Source organism: Ischnura elegans, chromosome 4 (genome assembly GCF_921293095.1).
Source record: "Ischnura elegans chromosome 4, ioIscEleg1.1, whole genome shotgun sequence".
NCBI classification, from domain to species: domain Eukaryota; kingdom Metazoa; phylum Arthropoda; class Insecta; order Odonata; family Coenagrionidae; genus Ischnura; species Ischnura elegans.
The window spans coordinates 42,962,504-42,987,629 of record NC_060249.1 but is presented as its reverse complement, the minus strand read 5'-3'; the positions used below and the strand labels follow the sequence as shown (position 1 = coordinate 42,987,629).

Below are 25,126 nucleotides of genomic sequence, written 5' to 3'. Positions count from 1 at the left end.
GGTTGCGAAAAGAAATGGCTCTCTTCTCTCTGCCGCCCGCGGCGAACATCTGGCCGTGACAAAGGAGCAATCAGGCGGCGTGCCGTCACCTCATCTCGGCCTGCAGTCATAGACCTTTTGCCTTCGCGAAGCGCATTTGCGCATGACTCGGACGTCTATATATTACCTAGGCCCACCCTCTCTCCTTTGCATCCTAACTTTAAGTGTCATCCTGTCCCCATTCGCGGGCCTAATTCGGCCTTACTCGTCGTGCCGTATTCGTATATGTGCCATATTTTCCGGTTCATAATACGCACTCCACTTTTTGCTGTTTATTTTTAAAGGAAAATGCGGGGGTTGGTTTGGTGGCTAGAGTGTTGGCTTCCCACCCCGTGGGCTTGGGTACAAATCAAGCGGTGGTGGCAGAGATTTTTCAGAGACCGCCCGATGCCTGCTTGGATGTTGTGTGGAGGACATACAGTATTTTAAGCGCAACACTCCGCCCGTCGGATGGGACGTTTAGCGGTGGTCCCCTTGGCGCCTTTCGTTATGAGCAGGCTAATGCCGACGCCGGGTTTCTCTCCACTCTTCTTGCAATGCCCTTCCCTCTGTCGCAAATGACCTTAGCTGTCGGTCGCCTCCTCCAAATACCACCACCACCAACAGAAGCCGGTAAGCGCGCGGCTGTGATGATAGGACTTTGATATCGTAGGAATAAGACTTGAGTATAGGAATAAGAATTGACTTTGGTATGCCGGCCTCGGTGGCGGCGGGGTAACGTTTACGCCTGCCAGACAAGAGGCCGCGGGTTCGAGTCCCGCCTGGGTAGGTTTCCCCGGTCCAGGGCATGGTCGTTTGTGTGCGTTTACTTGTTATATTTGTTGAACACCCCGGTGTAAAATGGCCAATAGGAGCTGTATCCGGTTGTTTGAGAATAAAATAAAAAAAAGAAAAAAAAGAAAAAAAATTAAAATAATTAATATTCATTATTTTGGTGCTTGCTGGAAGTGTTTTATTATGACATAATTGTTATTAAGCTAGTATATTTTCCATGGAATAAACGAATTCCTAGTCCTGCCCGTCCGGTATTATATCTCTCTAATGTTTTCGATATCATTGGACATGAGAATATAGTGCAGTTCCGATACATATTTTGAGTCACACTGAAATATGTATATTATTATTTCTTCATTAAAGCTTGGCAAGAAGAGTTCCCAGGTGACATTACTGGCTAACACTACCCATGTAAGTAACTTTTCAGGGCTAATTTCGCCATTGTATTCAGAAAGATTGAAAAACTCTGTTGCCTGAAGTTAATTTTATGCCCAGCGAAGTTATCACTAACTACTATACTATTTTTGCCAAACGATAGATATGTGTAATGAAGGACCTGAGAGAAGGATTTATTTTAATCAGAACAGCTTAAAATCATAAGTATGAAGTTATTTTTGTAAAAGGAGCTCCAATAGTTGCGATGATAAGACGTTTCAGTTGAATGAAGTGAGCAACTCTTCTTCAAACCACGGAAAAGGATTTGGGCCCATTTTTCCATGAGAAAAAGATTGCGAGCACGCGAATTTTGGAAGTGAAAAATATCTGTGAAAGGCCCATACTAAAAAAATGAAGGAGCTCACTTCCGGGTCAACAGAATCAAAATGATTGAGTGCAAGCAGTCACGAATTGCCCACGGAAAGAAGCGAAGAAGAAACGTATATTTCGAGATTACCTGAATTATTGAGCGAAAGACCTTCTTTTGAGTATTTGTAAATCTATATTTTACCGAGCGATAAAAATACGCAAGCTAAAAGAAGTCAATGTCTTACAATAAATAAATTAATGAGATTAAGTGAACAGGCACAATAAAGGGGCTTTGAAACTTGAACACTTACCTAATGGTCAGGTGAAAACAACGATCAGTTTGTCAAATATTCTATAGTGCCTTTACCCATTTGCTCAGTGAATTAACCCGAAGGTTGGTTTGGATACGTGAGGGTAGAGCTCACCCTAAACTAGGTCAAAGGCGTGCGAATTTCACGCATTCGGGGTAGGGGGCAGTTCCTTTCCCTGGCCCACCTCATACTTCGAGGATTTACTTTTGCGTTGTCCAAAGGCTTCACCCAGGTTATGAACCTATGATTCCTCGATCAGTAGCCAAGCCACTACCGACAGGCCTCTACCCACTAGGCTACCACGCTTCCCTCTACTGATTTATGCCACTCAAATATCTATCTACCAATTGGTAAAATACCTTTCTTCTTCCTTCCATATCAGTCCATTTATTTAATTACTCGCTTAATCATTCTCACTTATACTTTGCACCACTAAATCCCCCACTTACGCGCTTTTATGCACGGAAAGTTTTATATAAACGTATGTAAAATTTACCTGAGGATGATGTTTTAAACGTTGAAACCCGGTAAGTTATTTCTTTATTTCAAAACTGTGAAAAACTGTATTTATTCTTTAACCTCGCAATACGGGATAAAATATTCCTGAAAATTCTTATGTGATGCTGAAATATGTTTAAAAATGATGTGTTTATTGATATCAGTGAGAATTTGTTAGCAAAATTATATTTTGGAAAACATTGAAAAAACTGTTGTTTGTTATCTAGATTGCCTTGACAGTATGAGAATTTGGCCTACAAGTAGTTTATAACGAGATGGTATTCTCCTCTCTGGTTATACATGCAAATGTTATAGTGCGACCCACGCGTCTATGCCACAGTAAAAATGCATTAGGAAGGCACATACTAATTAGAACATATTCTTTGTGGACATGAAAATTTTGCCGACCACTATATGGTAAACCAGCATCTGTAATACTAATATTTGTATTCTCGCTGAATATGCATATCTTAATGGTTTATTGCGTGAATTGAATTTTCTCTGGCACGCTCACCTTGGCAGATTCCATTGTTATAAAAAAATCATTAATAAATTAAATAGTGATGTGCATTCCCACTAATTATGCATGCATGGCGTTATTCTCCGTCAGTAACTATAGGACAAATACAGTTTTAGCACGTATTTTTTAACAAATAAAGTTAGAATTACGCCTGGATCGAAAGAATATGGGTCATAACTGCTTACGGTCAAGTTAAAAGTGAGTCAGTCTTAAGTTATGCTACGGGTCGGATGTTTGAAAAATGTCCGTTGACTTTCCCACGGATTATTGCCACGTGTCAGTCCCCATTCTTGCCCCATGTGGTGTAATCCCAGTGCTCAGTACCGGTCAGTTTTCAATGGAAATGACTACATGTGGGAACGCTGGAGCAAGCCTACACCTCTTGCTGTAGATCATCTTCCCCTTTTAGATTCACATGTATAGTTCTGCACCTTGAACTGTGTCTAAAGCCCATTGCATTCGTCATGCTTCTCCGTCCACCCACCGTCTCATCCTTCACTCGCCGCTGGCTTTGTAATTTCTTCTTTCGTTTGTTATGCCGCCGATGATGTCAAGAGTTATCCCATTCATAAATCCACTACCGCATGCAACCTTTGTAATGACTATCTCTTCCGGTGACGTAGTCAGCGGATTGGGTGAGTGTATTCAACTCAATATCTTGACAATTTGTTGGACTGTGATTATTCTTGTGAGCATATAATTGTTTTTGTAAGTAACAGTAATTATGCGTTCCCCATTTTTATTTAATATCCTTTATCAGTGGCGCAGCGAGGAGGGGGTTTTGGCGGTTAAACCCCCAGAGCTCAGAAAATTTTGAAGTTTAATCCATTTTACTTAATGGGATTGATATTACTAATAGAATAGTGTAAGGATTAATGTAACACCCCTCTGAAAGCCGTAAAACTCACCATTTTTAACCATTTATCTTAAAATTCCGCAATTTATTAATCTCGCACCTACCGCTTATCCTGTTGGGTATTCCATACCCCTACACACACCGGTATTAGTTGCACCTAAACCCCCCCTCCAGCCTTAGTTCCTAGCTGCGCCCCTGTCCTTCATCTCTTCTTCCTCGTGAGAAAATTAAACCAGTTATTCTTCATTGTAAAAAGCAAGCTATAACAATATTCTTTGCCTGCGCAGTGAAATCAACGTTTTCCGCTCACGACTTATTAATTATCTTCGATTCCTTGTACTGCGTTTATAGCTGAACTGCTTCGACTTCGATGATAGAACGAATTAGGATTGAACATATTTTCAATCCGACCGCACTCTCTACCCAGTGCATCGCAGTCACTGTTCACACGCACGGCAAATATTATTTTATTATATTTATCTATTTAGTTGCATATAATAACATATTTTTTCAAACCGATAAGCCAAAGCTCTAAGGTTAAACGTTTACATTTGGTAATATGGAACGAAGGAGCCCGTTCATTGAATTCAATAACATGAAAAATTCTATCCTATTCTATAAAAAGAACATAGGTAGAGTTTCTACATAAATATAATTAACCTCCGATAAAAAATTAAAGTATTTGGATAGAATATTTGCATTTGGAAAGCGGCGTGGGATGTCATTGTGCTCTCCATTACCTATGAAGGACTGAAACCCTCTGAATGAAAGGCGTTTCGTTTGAATCTATTCCTATTCCCTAGTCTGTGTTCTTTCCAGAATTTCCTAGCATCTTTGCAGTGGAATTCTGACTCGCTGCCGGGGTGCCAGGTGCGGAACATTTCAAGTGCTGTGTTATTGATGAGCACATTTGAACCTGAGTGTGCGGAGTCACAAGAGTTGGTATAAACATTAGGTCGTCTCGAGAGGCCATTGGTTAGACATTGTAGCGAGAGCATCTCTCTCTGCACTCGCGCATATATCTGGGCATAACCGTCTCATAAATACCCACCGCAAAACGCGTGCGGAGCATCTATTCTCTTGCCTAACCGATTCGTCGACGTCTTACGCCTGTAGGGATGGGCTGGACTTATCCCGCGTTGCGAACATCCATAATGGAGAAGATGGCCAGCTTCCAGCTTGGCTCGTTAGATTGCTTCATTGATGGGAGGCATTTTTGATGAAATTTACCATTGGCGATGCAATGGTGATCTAACTATTAGGATTTCAATGGTGCCTATGATAACTTTATTTCTACCGCTTTCTAATTGTCAACCTATAGTAAATGCTCCATCGATAGTGGACGGTCAGTCAATTTTCAATGGTCAATCGATTTTCCATGTCCAGTTGACTATTGAGTCGGACACAATTATTGAAGGAGAGTGGACATTTGATAGTATTTGGTCCATGGCAGTTTTCATAACCATGTTTACAAATCCAGTCGGTTGTTACGCTCAACTCGTACGAGTAGACAGTGACTGCGAAGCAATGGGTACAGAGTACGGATAGATAGAAGACGTGGTCGATTTTGATTCGATCTATAAGCGAGGTTGAAGCAGTTCAACTATGAACGCAGTAGAAATCGAAGATAATGGGTATGTCGTAAGCCAAAAACGTTGATTTTGGCGAAGGCAAATAATATAGTTATAGCTTGCTATTTTCAATGATATGTCAATGGTAAGCCAAATTTTGATTTAATGTCTTCACAAAGAAGGGATGAAATTTTTTTCGCAACTGTCATTGCTTAGGCTTTCGCAGCGGGGTAAAGTTCTCAGCGGAGGGATTTACGGGATATTCACCGCGTGTGCCCATCTTCGTAGACGATAGTTTCGCCGGCATTGCAGCTAGCTTCTGAATGAGCCCGTCATTTCGATGACCTGAAGAAGCCAGCGGTAATTCAGACGAAACTGTCTTCTACGAAGGCGGGCACACTCGCTGCATACCCCGTAAATCTCTTCGCTGAATCTCGTTTGATTTTCTTCCTCCGCCATTACGAAAGGTATTGGCACTCTTGGTACATTTCTGTGTGGATAACAGTAGAAAGATATCGCTTTTGAGTGAATGCTATAGCAGTCTACTTACACCTGTAAATCAGACTCGCTACCGGTAAAGACTATCGAGGCTACAACTCTTGATAATCGATGAGCTTCGGCTTTCGGAGAAAATTGACAAATAAAATATATGGACTGTTGTTAACCTCTAGTAATCATTTAAAGTTGCGAACGGCTACCAACAAATGGGAAAGTTATTGGTTCAATCTCAAAGCCCAAATTCATCGACAAGAGTTTCGATTAGACGAGCAAGCCGATGACCAGGTACCAAGTCAAGCACTCAGCGCGTAATCGTCACCGCGGTCCCTTCACTTTGGTTTTCGCAGGTTTTTCACGCCCCCCTTCTTGTGTGGGCGTTTTCCTGCAGTGGGTTTTTTCGCTGAAGGATATTACACCCTTATCCTCATGTTTTTTCCCACAAAAAGAAATCTTTATTACACAAAATTTTCACATATAGTTGTTTATATTTTTGACATTTCACAAACGGTGTATATTGTATATCCTTTGTATTGTAAACGTTTGTCTACCATTTTTTAATATGCTTGCATTGACGTTATCGAGGGGTTAGGTGGAAGAGGGGACTTTTTAGTCTCAACCTCGCCCTTTATTATTATTATTATTCACTTATGATAACCATAGAAACCATGTTACGTAAAGGTCTTCTATCGATCAAGCTTGACATTGTCAAGAAGAGTCCCCTTCTCCTACCTCAGCCCATTGTTCAAATTAAGGTAACATCGAACAAGCCTGCCACTACCATCGCAGGATAAGAAATACGTTACCATTATCAGCATTGAAGGTCATCGGTGAATTCAAAATATAAATGAACTTACTCATCAGGCAAATGCCAATATGAGTTACATATGCCTTGAGTAAAATATGACCCCGCATCGCATTTCTTCCAAAAACACTAAAATAGTGTTATCCTTGGTGATACCGTCCTCTGCCCGTTCTCCATTACGCTAGTACTTACTAGGCGATTCAAACTTGAAGGGAATGAGCAACAATTCTAGAGATGAAGTTGATAAAAATCAATAAAATTGATAGAAATGTTTAATTATTGATAAAACTGGCAGAAAAAATTGGTGGCACGAATTAAATTATAGTTTTGGAAACTATCCATCAAATTCGACGATATCCATGTCAAAATGTCCTAGATAATATTGGATTACTCTACACGCTTCCTTGATTGTTCGTTTATCCCAATTTTTATGGCAACAGCCATTGATTCTACATTGCTTGGATTCGTGATTGTTTTTTAAGAAAGTGCTATGTTAGCTGCATGGAATGCATGATTTTTTTCAACAAATTCTTCCAATTTTCCATGATTATTTTAAATATCTGAAATCAATATTATGTAGACCAATCAATTAGTTCATAAATAAGACGATTTTGTAAGAACATACGTTTTTTAGCCTAAGTGCGTAGACTTTCATTCTAAACTTAAAAAAAAACTATTAATCCTTGGACAAAATTTATTCTGAGAGATGATTCAATCAAAATAGACGACATCTTCCCGCCAGACTTCGTCAGATCAGCATTATATTTCGGCATTTTAAGTACCTATTCAACCAAGTTCCACTCCATTACTTGTTCGTTGGTTTTTTTCTCTCTCATTCCATCGTTTTGCGACGCTCTTTTCCTCTGTGCGGGGAGTACGGCCGGTGAGTTCACGTAGAGTCACCCACGGAAATAGAACGGCGGCTGGTCGTCCACATCTGCGCTGCACCTTCGGGGCGACCAACCCTCTCCGACAACTCCTTGCTTTTACATCCCCCGTCTCATCTCCACTCGAGCGAGTCGGGACGCGCGGTGTGTGTGTCTGTTTTGAAGACAAGGAGGGGGTGAGGAGCACCACGCGCAATCTCAGGCTATATCCGTGGAAGGTGATGCGTTAGCTCTCCTTTGTGGTGAAATGTACGGTGAAAATTTTTCCTGTCGCTCCTGTTAAGCAGGAAAAACTGAAGTCTAGGATGTTCTTCTGTTGACGGTGACTCGATATCGAAATAACGTTGATGATAGTGTTTAAATAAAATTGAATTCTACAATCTTTTCCTACAATGCATAAATATTTATGTGATGAGATTTTGAGGCGAAAATAGAAATTTGAAATCGCCAACTAAGAATATATACGATAAGAAAAGAGGAAAACAGTAACTAGACCATTTTTACCTCATTTTTAGATATATATTTAACAAATGCAGAGTTGGTAGATTAGCTTCAAAAATTAAATGATGAAAGATCGAACTAATTATAGCTGGGTAACAACGCTGGACAAATACGCTTTATAAAATATAAACCTTCAAAAAAACATGGCGTTTATTTTATAAATTTATTCTCTTCTTCTTCATTTTATGTTTTCGTTCTGTTCAAAATGTTGGTTAAAGCTGTCTGACTAACATCAAAATTACTTTTACTTTTTCCACATCTGCCTACCCCAGCTGTTACTACCTCTTACCTTTACACTAATAAAACGACATTTTGTATTTGGAGAGTATATTGAGTCTCTCTATCAAAGAATTAACGTAACACCACCATTTTTGAGTCATGAAAATCCTAAATTTTTCTCATGAGATATTCAGTAAGTCATCTTCGGCGGAGAATTCTCTCAGGGTAACCTATCAGGCGACTACTATAGGCCTATGCCATAGTTATTAGTTATTATAAACTCCCGTGTTCCTCCCTAGAGACTTCTCAGTGCCTCACGTGCACCTTGTGTGAGGATGCATTAGCTTTAATCTCTGCTCTCGCCTGCGTCTTTTCTCTTTCGCTTCTCCCTCCCTCCACGCGTATCCTCTTTTATCTGTCCACGGCCTTTTTGCTGAGAGCGACCGGGAGGAGTGCACACGCATGCCTACTCGCATCCACTCTTCGCTCTTCTCACGGTGCTGGGGCGCCTGTTTGTTAGGGAACCCTTGAGAAGCTCGTGTGGCGCGGGGGAGAGGGAACCATCCCACTGCACCATCCTCACACAGTCTATCTCTTACACTTACCTTCCTCCGCAGCATAAACTCTCCTCACCTTTGGTCGGTGTCCCATCCAGTTGCAGATATACGTATATGTATTCTGTTGACCGAAAAAATTTACAAGCCGCAATTTCAAATAAAAATGGAAAAAATACAAAAAGCCAAAGAAAATAGCAAAAATAAGTACAAAAAAATAAAAAAACAATAAAAATGAAAAAACAAAAATCATTGCATTATTTTCCTATGTTTATTCTGCTCAATTGTTCAATTTTTTCTGAACTATGACAAGGTGCAATTTCAAATAAAAAAGGAAAAAATACAAAAAGCCGAAGAAATTTGCAAAAATAAGTACAAAAAAAAACAATTAAAATTTTTTAAAAAATTTACAAAAACAATAAAAATGAAAAAAACCCAAGTCATTGCATCATTTACAAATGTTTATTCCGTTCAACTGTTCAATTTTTTCTGAACTATGACAAACATTTTTAGATATAAGTTTCTTCTTCAGATAAATATCACTCTACACCGACAACGATACAAATGTGCCATTTAAATCATTTGCAAACTGGCTAGTTTGGGTTAGTCTAGTACTCACCGTACGAGACTGTAAACGCGCTTGCATTGAAGTGGGAAACAAAAATACAAAAAGGAAAGCGGAGCGATTCGTCAAAAACTGCTAAGAACGAACGGAGAGCTTTTAAAAGTTTTACACGAAGTTAAATCCACAACTACCCGCACCTAGTTTATTTTTGTATTCTCGTGACCGTAAACGGCTGGTGTCCTAGGAACAGTTGTTAGATTTAGCCGTGGTAGCTAAAGTGCTGGATTTCTTTGAACCGTATCGGGGGAACCGGTTTCGAACCTCAGTCAAGACGATTGAAGTGAGTTTTTTCGCGCAGTGGAATTTTTTTTGCACATTTTTCGAATATTTTGCACTATAATATATTTGGTTTATTGTTACTGATAATATTATAAAAAGGTTGAAACATGATACTTCTACTAAGTTACACATGCTTTAGTTGACTACAGTGGTGGATCGAGAATAGGGTCAAGGGGGGAGTAAGTGAGGGTCCTGGATGGTAACGGCCCAGCAGAAGTGGGGTCGGGGAGTTAACTAAAACTTTGATAATTTCGAGGTTTTTGACAACATTTCCAGGTTGTCTCGTTACCAATTTTCCGAAGAATTTAGTTTTTAAAACAAACAATTACCTTACTATTTTAACAAACAAAACTACTATTTTATCTAGTATAAATTGGATCTACCAGGAGGAGGGCTATAGCTCTCTGGATACGCCACTGGTTGAACGTATTCTATTCTCAACCTTATCTGTTTCCTACCCCCTGCTTCCATCTTTGACCGTCTGACTCAACTCAGTTTGCTTTGTCCCACCCATCCTTCCTTTCGCTTTCTTCTTTATCTACCCTCTCCCCCCTCCCCACATCCCTTAGAGTGCATTCTCCATCCTTGTCTCTCCCCAACCGCCTGGACGATTCCTAATACTCTCCCTCTCAACAGAATGCCCCGTCACTTGTTCTCGCTTCATCTCAGGTCGTCGAACCCGATCTCTTTATCTTGGTTATATTTGCTTCCGAACTCGATTTGCTCACTCTCCATCGCCCGGAGTAAAAAGCTTTTGGTTTCGATCAAGTTTCGCTGGTGGTGAAACTTGAGCGAGCGAAAGAGTTTTCAACAACTAATCAGTCTCAGCCGTAAATCGGTGGAATTTGTGCATCATGGGGAGAGGATTGAAAGACTGATATTTCACATTTAATATTTAATGCACGACCCAGGTTTCATGTCAGCGTGGATATTAATTGCAAGAGGAATTGCAGTGTTTGCAGCGCATTGCATTTCCATGAGTTCCAAAAAGTTTCCCCTTGGCCATGCTTATCTCGCCCTAGCTTTTACTGGTACTTCTAGTGGTGTTTTTACTATTCCTTGATAATAATTTGCCAGGAGTGAAAAACTGCAGTGTGCTAATTATCCTACAGCTTAATGACAATAGCTTAAGTGAACATAATCCTGATCTTATATACCTGACGAGACGACAACCACAACCACTATTAAATTATGGCAATGGTTGCATAATCGTATGAGAAACTCTTAAAAGCCGCGACATTACTAGTTGTTGATGCTATTCAAATTTTATTTGGTCGATTTAAAAGGGGTAGATAAATCTTTACGCCTTCAGTTATTGAATCATCATTGCCGCTCAATGGTACCAGTTAATTTTTACCTAGATTATATTTGAAATCGTGTTCCTATAAATCTGAATGTTCGCCGTATTTGTAGGTATATTAAAATCAATAGTTGGTAATTAGGAAATTTCAAATTGCGAACTAACTTCTAAGCCTTTAGGGTGGCATAGTTTTAATAATTTAGCGTAGTTTTTAATACCGTGGAAAAGTATGGTATGTATACAAAGAGGAACTGGATTCTATAGGGTAGGAAACCAACACTATCATCCATACCAACTGAATCACGCCTTTGATCGGTCAATCGACTAGTCTGAAAATGCTCTGCTACCACCAGGATTTGAACCCGAACTCTTAGGGTGGGAAGGCAACACTAGAGCCACCACCCCAATCCTGGCATATCGTTCCCTAAGGGTACCTAACACATAGCGGGCCACTAAGGTCAATTGACGGAATGATAAGACAACTCCTAAACTGCTTTTCACGTCAATTGACAGATTACTCTTTTTAACAATATTTAAATGAGTTATTCCGTCTTAAACGTTATATGTGTGTCTCTGTTCATTCCTTGGTATTGTTAGTTCCATTCGAAGCCGATCGATAAGATAAGAATGCAGAAATGTAATTTCTTCAACTATCATGAGTTGAGTGGTTATTTTGTAATGGATTTTTGAAAAGTAGCAAAAACGACCCGCATAAAAATGACCAGCGGTTTTGGCCCGGCATGCTAAGTGTTAAAAGTCACCTCCGATACTATCACTTCATTTCCCTTTCAGTGATTATGTTTCTTCTCTAGTGGATGGATGTTTGGTACCAAAGCGGGCTCCACGAGGGACTCCTCCTCAGTATTCCTCCCCCTCCACTTTGGCAACAATCCCCACGTCTCCCCCCTCCTCCCCCCTCTCTCTCTCTCTCTCTCAGCTGTGCGGTGGCGGTCACCCTGTGGCATGCGGGCTGACGTCATCGCGTGAGATCAGAGGAAGAGGGCGTGTGTTGTTCGTCGGTCCGTCCGTGCATGGGATTCACGTGAAGTCGTGATGCTTTTTCTCCCGCAGACGCACGGAGATGCTTAACAAGATATTGAGATATCAAAGGAGGATTAGGATAAAGCTCCTTCGCGAATAGAAGCTAAATCTTTCCCCCTTCGCCTCGAATTCCTGTTCAGATTTTCCGTGATGGAGGTAATTTTCAGGAACATTCTACATCTACATAATACCCTACAAGCCACCTCTAGGGTATTTGGCAGAGGGTAACCAATCATGCAGCATGCAAGAGGTCCGCCACATGCACATCTCACGGTCATAGAAATATTACGCATACTGGTTACTTTGCAAACTTGCTAATGGTTATTAATTCCTAGAGCACATACATGCAAGGTTAGAGATGAGCACATAGATGCATTCTGATCGCTAATGTACACCTGAAGATAATAGTGCCCTACAAGTTACCTTGAAATGTTCGAGTGGGTTTCACCTACCGTTGTTATACCTCAATATGTATTATTTCAGAAGCTTCTTCAAAAATAACACGTATTTTTACTGGGTGGATTTTAATTGAATACCATTTTTTTATTGAAAACGTTATTAGAACATGAAGTCGATATGCATATACATCAATTCTAACGCTCCTCAAGCACAACAGCTCAGGCTAGAAAGATTAATTTGTGCAAGATGTTCATTGATACAGTGCTTATAAAAAAGTTTGAATTAAAACGTACATAAAAGATACATTGATCCCTCATCGTTCAGACAAACAACTTACTTCAGACTCCATTTGGGAATCTACTTCCCTAATTTTGAATTTTTCAAAGTAATGTTATCAGTAAATTTTGACAATATTGTAAACCGCTCTAATATATCAGTCGAATAGTGAACAAAAAATTTCTATTCTTGCCGTATTTTGTCAATAAGAGGCTGGCACCAACGGCAAAAGCCTTTCCTTCTTTTCATCAAGATGAAGTTCCTGTTTGAACATGCGGAATTTACTTGACAGAAATTTTTTTACCAGTCTACTGCTAAAAATTCCACTGGTGTCATTAGAAAAAATAATTCATTGCTCATAATTTCATGAAAAAAAACTGTTTTGAAGTGTAAACCGTGAACAGAAAACTAGTATTTGATTTATCTTCGTGAATTCTTCTTAAGCGTTGAGGTAATACCCTACTTTTCGATCAATTTTCTGTGATTGAACCGCTTTTTTTCTCTGATTATCGTATCAATTATACCTTCAGTTTTGATTTTTTAAATTTAATATTTTAAATGACGTATAAATTAAAATCTGAAACTTTTTGCAAATTTGTGTCTATCTTCCACTGTGCAATGAGTAGGGACAAGATATATTATATTTATTGTTAATTGTCATATTGCCTGTTTTAGCGCTAAATAATTCTACTTATGTCTTAATATCGAAATATCAAATTCTAACGATTAAATCTTATTCGAAATTTCCTCGTATATTCCTTGAACTGTAACGCCCTCTTAAAGTGCAATAGTATTCTTCTCTGACTCTTATCAATGGATATTACCTGTGCAAATACAATTATTACGAGTATTTTTATCTGTTTATAGGAGGGATATTTTGTTTGAGAATGAAGTTTGTATATTATTTCTAATACACTTTAGGCCTGCCACAGAAATTATTGCTATGACTAGTGCTAGAAAGCTTTAAATCCTAATGACACTTGAATTTCATCGGAAAAACATTAATCATGTTGAAAGCATTTGCGTGTCATTTCTCTCCAGGCAATGGACGGGGACATCGAACTCTCAAGAGTTGATTCAGTCGTGAGCCGCCACAAGAAAATTACTCTTTCAATGGTATAGCACCCCTACGGATGAGCACATCACGGATCCCATTGTGCTGGCTAAGGTGTCGTGAGGGTCGGAGGCCAAGGATATGGTCGAATACCGGATAACAGCGTAGGGAGATGGAAGCCCTTATCTTGCTGCTCTCATGATTGTACTCGTATTTTATCACTGCGCGTATTTATCCTGTAACGTGGACCATATCGATTGTGGAGTGGAGACAAGCCCTAGGGCTTTTATTCTAGTCATTACCAGCGATCAATAACTCAAGTTAGCGAATACATGTGCTGCTCTGGCTTACAATTTTAATATCATCTACGCATGGCTACCCAAAGTTAGCTGTAGCTAATCGTTAGCGACGAAAGAACTGTAATAAAACCTGTAAAAACTGTGAGTAAAAGTAGCTTGTAATGCTGAGATTCATTCAAACCTTTGTCGCTAGTGTTCATCATCATCAACAGCCATCAATACTAAGATTGGTTTCAGCAGCCCTTTCCCCCGGTTATCTGTTTGGTTTGATAGTGCGGTCAGTGATATAAATGCTTTAGTCCTTTGTTGTGAGGTGAAGGGAAGATCCTCTACCAGTGTTTAGGCAAACGGTGATCAGAGGAAATCCTGGATTTCTCTCCCCATGACCCTTTCAAAGTCGTTCCAGAATGCATATAAACTAATAATTGAGAGAGCATTCGATTCCCTCGCTGCATGGCGCCATAAATTGGGGCTTTGTCTGAAATTCATTGTTTCTCATGAAATAAATGTTTCTTAAACGACTCGTTGCATGCCTGTTGACTATGATTCATATTATTAGAAAATAAATGTAGGGTTAAAACCCGATTGAAATCTGAACAGATTTCCTTGATATCGCCGCAAATACATTTGATAATTTTTCGCATCAATTGTAGATTAACGCGAATAGGTAGATTTCCATTATTCAGCAGCTACCTGATTTATTAATATTGTTTTTGGTGTTTTGTCCAAATTCTTTATTTTCTGCTGGAAGCACCATTTCTTTCTCGCGTTTTTTTTAGGTCGGAATCGTAATAATTTTCTTTGTCCACTTTCATTTTTACTTAACTTGGTCCACTTTCAGTTTTACTTCAGAATTCTCTTGATATAGAATGCTCCGAAGTGAAGGAACATCTTTTCAATATTTGTAATTTTTGTTTACGCTGATCTAGACTATTTCCTCTCTACCTAATGTGTTTCCGTTATGGAGTTATAAATAAAAAATGCGTTTTTAATTTCGCACATTTCCTCTGTCACTGAGCCCGCTCCATTGCCCAATCTTGCTCATCATCCTGTCCATCGGCCTGCTGCACGTTTATCGACGGCGCGCTTAGAATTGGAAGAAAAATTGGTAGTTCATGGAAACTGCGTGAAGGTGGCACTACTGGTGGCACTCTCGCTGGCGCTTCAGTTAGCGCTCATGATAGATCTCGTCGAGCGATGGATGCGTTTACGTCTTTCCTTATTTTTTGCTGTAGCCAGTCTCTATGGACGAGAGGAGAAAATTGATGAATGTCCATATTTTCTATCTTGTTTTTATGGTTACCACCCTCAATTTTAATTTGAGGATAGAAGCTCAACATGCATTCTTTTTAATAATGGAAACCTGAAATGAATAAGTAGAGAAATATGTAATAATATTATAGGAATGGCTATATTACTAGCTCACCTCTCAACAGTAGCGGCTTCAAACCCTGGATGGTGAAATTTTTTCAGGGAACTCGGAACCCTTTCGGGCTGTTTTGTTTGGAATGTTTTACTCAGTTCGTTAGATAAAATATAAGGCCGTAACCCTCATTCCATTTTCCTGTAAAATCTAGGCATCGGGAATATTAGCGTATTCCATTTCTTTCCGCCGCACATTCTAGTCTGTTCTTCATAACTGAAGTACTGTTTTCCAGTAATAGGTTTTAAGCATTGATTATAACGAGGAAAAATATAAAATGTCCCTCTTGGAATTTCGATCATCATTGTGAATGGTTGCATTGATGAATCGCATCGCGTCTCAAGTTGAAGAAGGGGGGCGCCTGGAAGGTAGGCATTCCCAACGCAGGTGTGTGAATTTTTTGGAAAATTGCCAAAATTCATCTGTTAGTCTCGACACTCATATTGCATTATTGCCGTATTGGAATGTGGTAGCTAAGATTCCCTTGCCCTCTTTTCACATAAGAATGCTTGTGTAGGTCAGATCTCTACAGCTCTATTGATGCAGATTCCATGGCTGTACTCTATCTGCGATCGCAATTATTATTATGCAGGAAGAAAAAAACTAATAAGCTCTCAACAGTATGTTCCGTCAGTTTTTAAATGATCATTCGATTTTTATTTTCGAAACTTTATTTCTCTTTGAATTCTTCCTATAGTTTCTTACTTAACATATATATAGTTTGCGACGTAAATTGGTCTGTGCTGTACTCCTATGTGGCATAGAGTGATGCATGGTTTATGAAATATTTATCTACATCTTCATCTACATGATACCCCGCAGGCGTGTGGCAGTGGTTGCTAGGATACCATTCGTTTACAAATAATTGCTTTTGAGCTCAATCGTAGGCGTAATAAATCCACACATTCAGGTTTGTGGCCCAGTTCCTTCCCCTGGGTCGAGTCACACCGTGTATGTTATTTCGTGATGGTAAGGCCTCTCTGTCTTTGTCAAAAATATTAATTTGCGATTTGGCTGAATGGCATATATGACCATAGTTTAAGCAAATATTCAAGCCATTGCACTAATAAGACCTCTGAAAATACACTCGCAGTTCCCGATCCCCTTATGCCTCATTCACATTACGATTGTTCCAGCGATTGTCGGAACTGTCGTGCATTCACACGACGATCGTTAAAACCTGTGCTGCCCTCTAGTGTTGACATCTAAAGTGAACGGGATATTGACGGGTAGCAAAGCTGTTGAGGTATGCAGGGACAAGATATTACTGTGTTCAACGTGTATTTACCGAATAATTTTTCTTCCGCCCATATTCTTCCTTCCTAGGACAAATCCATGAAAAAAATAGAGCTTCTCGAGCTTTTCGTCTTCTGCTGTCGCTTCCGTTTCCGGTCTCCCAGCGCAAAGTGGCTACGTTCGGAACTACGTGAACTATTGCCAGGACACGGCTAGTTCGGCCAACTATCGTTAGGACGATCGCTCGGGCAATCGTAATGTGAACGAGGCATTACTTCCGCGACGAAGAGCGTCGGTCATCATAAGTATCACTCGAGGACAATAGGTGAAGAGGACCCTTATGACTTCACGTGGGCGGTCCTCTGTCGGATGCTATTACGAATGGGAGACGCGCTCCTCATGTGCGGTGTTGTAAGAGGAAGGTGCCGGAGGAAGGACTTGAGGAAGACTCTGGCGTTGGAGAAGAGGAGGTGAGTCACGGTGTAGGAGAGTTGTCCGCGATCTGTTGCCGAGGCAGGCGCGGGGGTGTAGCTTAGTTTACATAAGGCGTGGAGATAAGGGAGAGTGGGGAGCGGTCGAACCCAAGGTAGTAATGGACCAGAGGGTTTTGCTAACACGGTGCGAGCATGGGAGAGACTTGCGGAGGCCCTAATATCGTCGGTAAGTCTTCGGGGAATATTATTATGATAGTTTTGTTACCTGTTCGCGATTTGCGTTCGAATTTGTGTTCCCGATGGGCGTCGTACATAGTGTAACAGTAGTTTACAACGTAGCTATATAATTCGGGGTACCCAATTAGAGACTGTTGAATCCGTGAAATACCTAGGAGTTAGACTCAATAATGATCTATCGTGGAATAAACATATTCGAGAAATAACCGGTCAAGCTAATCGTAAAATGGGTTTTGCTAAAAGAATATTAGGAAAGTGCGACGACAAAGTTAGAGAAATTAGCTACTTTTCCCTCGTTAGACCACATTGGGAATACGCTGCCAGTGTTTGGGACCCCCATGAAAAAGGCTTAATAACAGAGTTAGAACGCGTGCAAAGAAGAGCTGAGAGGTATGTGAAAGGTCGTTACGATAGTCTTGTTAGTGTAACTGACCTCTTAGACAAACTCGGATTGGAATCTCTGTCGGACGAGATTGAAAAATAGACTAAACCTTTTAGATAAATTCAAGAGCAGTGTATTTTCTGACGAAGTTAACCATATCTTACGGACGCCAACATACTACGGAAGATCAGATCATATAAATAAAATAAGAGAGATAGATTGTAGAACAGACAGATTCAGAATGTCATTTTTTCCACGATCAATAAGAGATTATAACGGCAGCGATAGAACTCATAAATAGATTGCATGACTTGTGGTGTAGCCAACTAACCTCTGTAAAACTTAATGCATGTTTCTTAATGTTATTATTATTTCTAACAGCATATAGTAGTATAATTTGCTAGTATGCATGACGTTTTTTGTATTGTGTGGTGTGCATGTTGCAGTCCAATTACATGCTGCATGCTGGTGATTGATCACCCCCTGCCAAACACCTTAGAGGTGGATCGCAGGGTATTATGTAGATGTAGATGTAGTGTAACGTCAGACGCTTGCTTTGTTCCGAGTCCTTTCTAATTTCTTTATACAATTATACTAGAATGATTTCAGGCTTTCTCGGCGTATAGAATCGTGGAAGCTTATTCGGGAATTCCACCGGGTCAGGTTCTCCAACTCCATCTAGGCCGACGTTTCGATATACGAGTTGTTCATCGTCATCAGGGCATGCCCAACGATGGACAACTCTTACATCGAAACGTCGGCCGAGATTGAGTTGGAGATCCTGACCCGGTGGAATTACCGAGTAACCTTCTACGAATCTTTTAGATACAGTTTCTTTTTTCCTCACTACTTGGAGAGACTTTTCCATTTTTCTCTCTCCTCAACAATACCTCCCATCAACATAAGTAATTAAATATCAAACGTCATTGAAGGATTTTTTTTAAATTAAACGCTGCATTGAAATGATAGAGAAACTGTGAAATTGTATGATGTATGTTTTTAATATTTTGCCTGATTAACGCCAGTAAATATTTCGACATAGCACCCAATGTTTTCAATTGCGTCATAGGAATATACTGTCGGAAACAATTTGGAAGCTTAGCCTGTTTCCTTTCCTTTTAACGACTGAGATAATTACGTTTTGTATTCGAAAATTATAAAAATGGAGACACCCTCCTGTTTTTCCAATAAGGTGGTTTCCTATTATTTTTTTATTGCCTAAATCGAAAGATTATTACTCCTGGAGTACGTATTTCACGCTTTTAGATTTTTAAATGACGATATCTATTTTTCGCGATTAAATGAAAAGTGAAAATTTTCAAGCGCGCGAAAACGCGACGCGTAAGTAGGAATGATGGGAAAAAGTCCGTGCGACGCATTTCTGGTTCCCCCTCCAGCCTTGTGAGGTGACCTTGATCGAGGCTCTGAGCGCTGATAGGACGCAGGATGCTAGCGGGTAGCTGAGTACCTTGCTGGCTGGTAGCGCTTGGCTTAAAAAAGGTTTATTAATACCTTATCAAACGAAGAAAACTTTCCGACCTAAGCCAGTTTTAATAGGTGATTATTAAGACATGTTTCCCTGAGCTCTGTGCCTCATGCATGCTTTGGTAACCTCAGACGATGTATAACTCCTATCCTCTCGTGTAGAAACTAGGTCCCTGTGACGTCACGTGGAGTGGAATCGCATGGGAGCCAATCTGGCCTTTTTCAAATGAGGATAAAATTTGACCCTTGCCATTCGTCAAAACCGGTATTTCAAAAACCAAATAATTTGTGTATTATGAATACACTAATGGTGGGTAAAGAATCGCAATCAATGCCTTTCGTTTTCTTTGATGAAGGAAACTACCCATTTGAATACCTTCGAATCGAAAGAATATTTCAACTCTTTAGTTAAGACAAAAAAATCGGTAAGACTCTCATCTCCTTTGATTTGTGAAACTACAAAGTATAATATACGGTCTATTATACAGTGTTTTGATAAATGCCACCGATTTAAATTGTGCTGGTATATATCTTAATGAATGATTAAGAATACAACACAAGACAACCAAAATATTAATAACCTTCCACGTTTATAATAAATATTCTAAGGGCTGCTTCTTTTGGTAATTCGCTGAAATTTTAATCTTAGTTTTCTAAGAGAGCTGAAGACCGGGGGGACCTGAGAAGAATTCAGGGCCTTAAACGCTGTCCAGAAAATTGAGAAATCCCCTCTGAAGTATCTGTGGCAATCATTTTCGTCAACCGACTTCCCTCCGCGCAGTGAAGTCTTTCATGTGTTCTCGTTTAAATTTCTTGACTTCCCGCCAATTTAAAGGCCAGAATCATACCCAGAATTGTAGAGGTTACTAAAGCTGCCGCCGATTTGTTCCAGTATTTTCCGCTTTGCCGCATCAAGGGCCCGGATAGCTCAGTCGGTAGAGCATTAGGCTTTTAACCTAAGGGTCCAGGGTTCAAGTCCCTGTTCGGGCGTCAATTTTTTGCTTCAAATTCTCAAAAGTATTTTTTTAACGGTCTTTCAACCTTTCGCACAGAAGGAATGTGAGCGACATCAAGCTTTATGCCGTGTTTGAAGTTCGATCATTCGTCGTTTTATTCTGCTGAAAGCACTATTTCTTTCTCACGTATTTCTAGGTTGGAATCGTAATAATTTTCTTTGTCTATAATTTGGTCCACTTTAAGTTTTACTTCAGAATTCTCTTAGTATATGAATGCTTCGAAGTGAAGGAACATCTTTTCAATATGTGTATTTTTTGTTTACGCTGATCGAGACTATTTCCACTCTACCTAATGCAACTTCTAAGCAACACCAAAAATGCATGAATGATCTGCTCTATTCAGGAAATATCTAAACTACGCATTATTTTGTGGTGTTAATTGTAATGACTAATAATTTAGCTACCACGATATTTATGATTGGGTTCAAATTTTTCAAGTTTTCATGACGAAAAATCTTGAAATTTGAATTCTCAATAAAGTAGCTCTGGGTTAGAAAGGTTTAAAGATGGCAGGGTACGTAAATGTGGTCAGACAATCGACTGAATCGTCAATTCTTATCTTTCCCTTGGAAATTCATACATCGGGCATGCGAAAATCATGCAAGAGGACTACGCAACATAACACTATTTTTTTGTCGAATAGTTTGTATTTCATAAATTAGCTGCTACCCCTTTTCGGAATGGCTGTAGCAAGAATATTTTCGGAGGTGGTTTACATTTCGGGGGTTGAGGAGGAGCGGGTTGTTAAAGATATTGCGTTGAAGGTTGCATCACCCAAGGATATCGGAGATATTCAACCCCTAGACCCCCAGCCACTCTCCACGGACGGCATTTGCTTCATGATATTTTATTTCTAATTGCACTAACGTTGTATTTTTCAGTATTTTCAAAAATCAATCAAAGTTTTTTTTTATTTTTGGTTGCCATGAATATTATGTTTTATCAATATAAAGTGTTGCTCTTGCACCTACTCATGAATAATGTTGATTATAGCAGGCATCAATCGCATCAATGCCCTGGGATCTACTTGTGAGGCTAGTGATGGTGGAAGGAAACTGAATTATGGAATATGTGAAAATCACTGACTCTGTCTTGAATGAATTTTTTTTCCTATACTAGACAGCTATAAACGTATTTTCTTACGAGAATCTTGCTCTTGATAGAGAGAATGAGAGATTTTGCTTATCCTTATTTTATTTTAAAGAAAGAGAACCACATTCAGCATACAGTTGCTATTTTATAGTGGCCAGGTAATAAGACATAATTTAGAGAACGAAGAAGCAATATAACAAGTAGAAAACAATAATTAAATTTACAAAAACAGAAGAATATCCAGAATCTGCAGGTGCAGTCTACTTCGGTGACATATAGAATAGGGAAAGGCTTATGTAGGATTTCAATGGAAGTGCAAAGGGGTCGATGTGTGGAGGGAGTGAGTTCAACACAGAAGTAATGCGGTAGAAAAACGAACGTTCAGTAAGTGAAAGTCTAGGAATGGGCATGTGGATTGGGGGATGAGAACGGGTTTGGGCGGGGTGGAGCTTTAAAATTGATAAAAGAGAGCAATTCAGGGCAGTCGATGGTGGAATTGAGAATCTTATACATAATATTTAAGTCAGCTGAGAGCGTATGGCTCGTGAGATTAGGGATGAGGAGGGAGGAGAGAATAGCATTAGTGGAAATGTTGCGTGAATGTGGTAATCTATTTTTTAGTATTTTGGTAATGAAATTGCTGACATAGTCCAGGGATGAGAGGTTGGTTTGTGAAGACGTTTAGTTTACATGCTGGAAGCCCGTGGCTGTCGGGAGCGTGAAGGCACTTGTGGCAGAAGAGAAGCAAATTGGCGTGTTGAGTGACGTGAGATTTTCCTTTTGGCGGGGTGGAGTCAACGTGCGGCATTGTGAGCTTTGTTTTTATCTGGTGGATTGATTATCTATGCAGCGTAATCGTGTTTATTCTGGACTACTTGGGGTCTTTGGCAAGAAATTCGATACCCAAAGCTATCTCTCCCTTACTTCTGATTACGAAATGGGTACTTTCTTTAATTACAGTAGCCATAAATTAATTTTGAATTTTTTCTTAAAAAGTCATCTCAAAATTAATTCAATGCGCAAAAATTATAATATGTTTTTTGCCACAGACAATCGAAGGAGAATCATTTAAGGAAATATCGTTTATGAAATACCGTGTATTCGCTGTCAACCTTCACATATTTGATGCAGGGAGTACTATTAGATTTTTTTAATCTTCGAATACAATTTTTCATGTACTTATATCGTCATGTTATTATTATTCTTGGAAATATGTAAGGAATGAGTTCGTGTTCAGAAAAAGATAAACTATTTTCAATAACTTTCGTTTTAAATTTGCAGTCAGGTCGTTTATTTAGGGAATCAGATGAAATCATAATGAGCGAGCGTATAATCCCTGCGAAATGGCCAAAAGCCGAGGGCAAAATTGAACCCAGCTTCTGTATTATTATGCAAAGTACAAAAAGTTGGTAAATAAAATATTTTAAATAAAATTATTTAATTCATGGTACATTTAATCCGTGACCTTTAAAGTGAAATTTCCTGTGGAAAATAGCATCATGGAAACAATTGGTATCGTCGAATTCAGCCAATCAGATCAATTTCGTGATCCTGAATTTTGCTATTTCAATCTGGTCCCATGCGCTGAAAGCTATGAGCGCTCTTGCATTGTTAGGACTTGATTTGTTTCACCATGACTACCACCGGTTCTACATTTGTATTTTGCACTGAACTAAGCCATAATTTTGCCGTGAGTTCATTCGGTAATGATGGAGTATTACGTCGTGGAGACAGTCTTGCTTTCGCATCGCTGAATGAAGCATTCCTCGTTGACTGAAACCACTCTCCCAATAGCGGCATGAGTTATTTCCTAGATCGCTTATCTTTCGTCGGACAAAGCGCTTCAGTTACTCACTCTCAACTTGCTTCTCAGTGGCCTTCGACAATTGTGCAACACCACAGTAAGTTTCTCCAGAGAGAGAGAGCATCCATCGCTCCAGCGAAAGCAATCATTCTTTTAGGAAGTGATATTTTCTTCGTTTGATCATCGAAAAGTCGTGCACGCGAAGATGAATGACTGCTCCTAGCCCATTAGAATTGGACGATATGTATATATACTTCACTTAATGCGGGGATGCTTTATCATAGCTTCGTCGCTCGGACTGGGTCTTACGAGTGTGTGTATTCATTCTTCAGGGTCCGTTCTCATCTCTTGTTCAATTTTCTCGTCCAGCTTCGAGATGGCGTCCCGCTGCGAGACGTCCCGTCGCTAGCGGTTGAGGAGTCGAAATGACGACATCGGTGCTTCGTTGTCGTCTGATCTTCTCTCCGCAAACAAACCGCAGCGCTCTCGGCCGATATGAAGGGGTAATATTCCGTCTCTTGCCACGCTTCTGTAGCTACAGAGAATAAAAAAGGTCATTCAGAACAAAAATCGTAACACATTGCTGTTCATTCCACTCTAATAGTTTGCATTGAATGGAAACTTTGTATTACTTAGTGACTGAGAGATGATTTAAAACATGTTTTTTCGTTACTCGGAGCCAGATTTAAACCGATGGCTGTATCAAATGATGCGCTCATCATGTATACGAAAATAGGATTAATGGAAATTTTAAAATGTTGCATTGAAGTGGAGTTTGAGCTCAATATGATGAATGAAAATACCCTGAAAGGATTCTAATTTGCATTTTATCATATATATATATGTGTAAAAGCATGAGTAAGGTTATATTGAGTTTAATACGAAGCATATGACATAATAAACAACCCGTGCAACATTATACAAAATATATAAATTTCTTGATATTGACCAGCCAGATTTTTAATTAGCTGTAGTGTATTATAGTTATTATATAGTTATTATAGGCGGAAGTAAATATTTTTAATTACGAAAAGCGTACCATTTTTATTTCTCAGCCTTTTTTTTTCAAAGTGATCAAGTTTATCAGAGAGGACCTGGTTATCTTGGCTTTCGAGGTTGAGGAATAAACTTAAGGCGTTTATTTATGCGCACCTTTGAAAGTATGTTTGTGTTCACATGGATACTTGTGAATTCTTATGAATTACCAAAATCGTATATAATCAATTTTTCTATATCCAAAATCTTATTAAATAAAATTCGAACGCATAAACGAAGAAATATAAATCTCTAAATCTCTTCTAGAAGACATTTACCTGTTTTAACTAGTTATCCCGATAGTTAACCCGAAACCAGCTGGAAATAAACTCTCATCCTATGAAATGACCATGCAGCAGCATTTAATATTTCGAACGAACCTCACTCGCTATCAGCTAGATAACGTAATAAGGAATGCTTTAACATACCATAATAACTCATACTAACCTTTTATATCTAACTCCGTACTAGGTTCTGTTCGGAAAAATCCCTCTTTTCATAAGCCATAATAAACTTTCAAGTATTCGACATCAACATTTGTTCAAGTATTTGACATCAACAAATTTTCGGCGAACTTAGAGGTATTTATGATTTATTTTGGAGTACTTCTGCATATTGAGGACTAGATTTGTATCAACATGGCTAAAATTGTTAGTTTTTATTTTGCAATTAAATAAATGATATATCTTGAAGCATCTAAGCCGAAGGCGGAAGTAAATATTTTTAATTACGAAAAGCGTACCATTTTTATTTCTCAGCCTTTTTTTTTCAAAGTGATCAAGTTTATCAGAGAGGACCTGGTTATCTTGGCTTTCGAGGTTGAGGAATAAACTTAAGGACACTCACTCCGTAAATAATCGTGATGATATATTCCAGGTAGAGAAATTTCTTAGGAATCCGCCAAAGGCTCAAGGACAAGGCCGATTCTTAGGCGT

The 25,126-nt window shown here is 39.3% G+C and overlaps 1 protein-coding gene and 1 non-coding gene across 2 annotated transcripts in view; both read left to right on the top strand.

Moving 5' to 3' along the window:
* LOC124157369 (dual specificity protein phosphatase 10-like) overlaps positions 1-25,126 on the top strand; it is a 255,437-nt gene that overhangs the window by 32,051 nt on the left and 198,260 nt on the right. The window lies entirely within an intron of this gene.
* Trnak-uuu lies at positions 20,162-20,234 on the top strand. Its single transcript has one exon. It is a non-coding gene; the product is annotated as a tRNA-Lys (tRNA).